This window comes from Otolemur garnettii, unplaced genomic scaffold, assembly GCF_000181295.1.
Source record: "Otolemur garnettii isolate 467f Iridium unplaced genomic scaffold, OtoGar3 scaffold00038, whole genome shotgun sequence".
NCBI classification, from domain to species: Eukaryota; Metazoa; Chordata; class Mammalia; order Primates; family Galagidae; genus Otolemur; species Otolemur garnettii.
In genome coordinates this window covers 2,776,209-2,779,852 of record NW_003852433.1, presented here as the reverse complement: position 1 = coordinate 2,779,852, position 3,644 = coordinate 2,776,209, and positions in this window count along the sequence as shown.

Genomic DNA, 3,644 nt, shown 5'->3' with positions numbered 1-3,644 from the left:
AGGGATTTTGCTGGATATGTGCATCACAAATGTGACTCTTTGTCATCTTAGTAACAGACTCATGTCTTCACATGGACTAACATCTCTCCAAGCATCTTTTTTCTCTAGCATAGCCCCAGATGGGCCAATAAAACCCAGACTACCCAAAGCTATTATTGGAAATTACTTTTTACGCATGTTTATGACCTTTTCCACTAAGTAAACATTTTCTTCACAGTAACCACAGACAATTATGGAGCATTTTATAAATCACAAGCATAAATAAATTAGAAATTAAATCCTATTACAGATATTAAACTAAAACATAGTCATCCTCTTTTGGTTCATGTTTATATTTCTGTTACTGTAAATATGTCTTAAATTCCCAGATCAACTTTTATTATTATTTTTGAGACAGAGTCACATAGCTCACAGCAACCTCAGTCTCTTGGGCTCAAGTGATACCCCTGCTTCAGCTTCCTGAGTAGTGGGGACTACAGGTGCCTGACATGACTGGCGAGTTTGTCTATTTTCAGTAGAGACGGGGGGTGGGGGAGGGGTATCCCTCTTGCTCAGGCTGGTCTGAAACTCGTGAGCTCAGCAATCCACCTGCCTCAGCCTCCTAAAGTGTTAGGATTTTAGGCATGAGTCACTGTGCCTGGCCAAGATCAATTTTTAAATAGTTTTCTATTTATTTCTGTAAGATCAATTTAACTTGTTCTGGAGGTTGTGAATTAAATTAACATTTGGGTACCAGATTATGTAATTTTCTATTGTAGAGAAACCGTAGAGACATGGATAAATCCCAGTATAATATCCATAATTAGAAGGACAACATTTTATCAGCAGGTAATAAACTCCAGCAACTGGAACTACAGGCATGCACCACCACATTCAGCTTATTTTAAAATTTTTTGTAGAGATGGGATTTCTCTATGTTCCTTAGTTGGTCTTGGATTTCTGGGCTTAAGTGACCCTCCTGCCTCGGCCTCCTGAAGGGCTGGGATTACAGGCGTGAGTCACTTGCTCAGCCTAGATCATTTTAAATGATTACAAAAATGTGAAAAGGAAAAAACAAGACCAGAAGAGACAAAATAATTTTGAAAATGTTGAAATTGGGAGGAATTAGACTACTGAGACTTACTGTATAGCTGTAGTAATCAATGGTAATCAAAGCAGTGTGGTATTAGCGTAATGATGAAGGTAGTGGCCAATGGAACATGGTCCAGAAATAGATCCGTGGGCATCTGGTCAATTTATTTTAAAGAAATGAGTAAGGAAGAATATTTTTAATACCTGGGGCTACAACAACTAGATATCCATATACATAAACAACCAATCTTGATTCTTACATTACACATTACAAAAACTGACTTGAAATGGATCATAGACCTAAATGTAAAAGCCAAAGCTTTATGACATCAAGGAGAAAACAGAGTCAAATAAAGATATTTGTGGCTTGAAGGTAGGCAAAGATTTCTTAGAACACAAAAGGCATGAATCATAAAAGAAAAAAACAGATAAATCAGACTTCATCAGAATCTAAAAACTCCACTGTTTGAAATTACCACTAAAATGAAAAAGAAAAAAAGCAAGCTGCTGACTGGGAGAAAATACTCAGAACACACATCTGAGGAAGGACTTAAATCTGGAAAATACTCAGAACACACATCTGAGAAAGGACTTAAATCTAGAATAAACATTTAAAAACATGCAAAAAGTTGAGCAGACACAACAAAAGATGGGTACAAATGACCAAAAAGTATGTGAAGGAATGCTTAACATCATTAGTTTTCAGAGAAATTCAAATTAAACTATAATGAGATTCTACAACTTTTGCACTAGAATGGCTAACATGTATTGATAAGGATGTGGAGTAACTGGACTCTCATACATTGCTGGTGGGAATGTAAAATAGTACAACCACTTTTAAAGTTGGTAGGTAGCTTCTCCCAGAGTTAACATATCTTATAACCAAAAGACATATTCCTAAGAAAAATGAAAACACATATCCAGAGAAAGACTTCTATACAACCAGTGATAGCAGATTTACCACGACCAAACACTGGCAAGAACCCAAAGTCCACTAACAGACAAATGGATCAACAAAGTCTGGTATGTATCCATACAAAGGAAACCACAGAACAATGAAAAGGATTGAATTGCACACATAGATGAATCTCAAAAACCTAAGGAAAGAACATTACACTGAATGAGGATATGCTGAAAGAAGAAATAAAAAAACAAGATTTCTCTATAAAATAGACACTAAGAGCACCTACGTCTTATGTTGTTGTGATGAATAAATGGGTTAAGTTTACTTCAAACACTTAGGCCTTGCCCGGCCTACAGTAGCAACTCAATGACTGCAAGATGAAATTTTCTTAAAGATAAATAACTCTGCACAACAGAGTCCCTATAACCTGGTAGTTCTCAACTTAGGGCAATTCTGCCACCAGGGGATACTGGACCCTGTTCTAGAGACATTTCTGACTGTCATGATTAAACAGCTATTCCCGGCATCTAGCAAATAGAGGGTAGTGATGTGGCCAAACATCTCTTATGGCACAGAACAGCTTCCACAAACAATCATCTGACCCCAAATGCTGAGACAACTGAGGTTGAGAAACCTAGATGTAAAAAAAAAAATGACAGAATAATCCAGATAGAGAGAAAATATTCAAAGTGCACATAAAGAAAATGGAATTCAGATCTACAATATGTATATGTTTGTGTGTGTGTCCTGAAAATCAAAAAAAAAAAAAAATTAGACCAATAGGAAAAGGAGGAAAGAGTAAGGACATGGGCAGTAAACAGACAAAAACATCTTTACCTGGTAGGAAATGCAAAATGTATACATAAGATAGCACTTTAAAATAAAAAAAACTAGCAAAATACAAAAATTCCGACAATAATTTAAGTAAATGTTGGTGAAGACAGGGAAGAACAGAAATCTTTATTATGCCCTATAAGGAAGAGGTGAATTATCACAGCCAGTATGAATACATATATAAATGCATATATACATACATACATTCTTATTTATTTATGCATCAGAATATTAGTGATTAAAGATAGTGGTTACCTCTAGGGATTTATGTGAAATTGTTTCTGTTCTCCAGAAGCTTTTAAATGGTTTCCATTCACTGAACACCTATCATGTGTTAGGTGATGTGTAACCTAAGTGGCTTGAATACTTCATGTATTTTAGAATAAATCTGTCGTAGATATTAGCAGTCCTCCTCTAAGATGCATAAATTGAGTCTCTGAGAGATTAAGTCATTTAATTGAAGTTCACACAAGTAAGTGGCAGAGCTAGGATTCAGGCCCAGGTCCTTCTACTCCAAAGCCCAACTTTGTCTCCCTCACAGGAGTACAGTATTTTGACCTATGCCTTCATTTTTAACAAAATTAAAACATTCTTAGGGATATTTCTAGTTTTCTTCTTCTTTTTTTTAAGACAGAGTCTCACTTTGTCACCTTGGGTAGCGTGCTGTGGTGTCACAGCTCCCAGCAACCTCATACTCTTGGGCTTAAGCGATTCTCTTGCCTCAGCCTCCCAAGTAGTTAGGACTACAGGGCCCCGCGCCCCCCCCCCCCCCCCCCCCCCCCCCCCCCGGGCCCCAGGCGCCCCCCCCCCCCCCCCCCCCAAAGTGGCGGGGCCC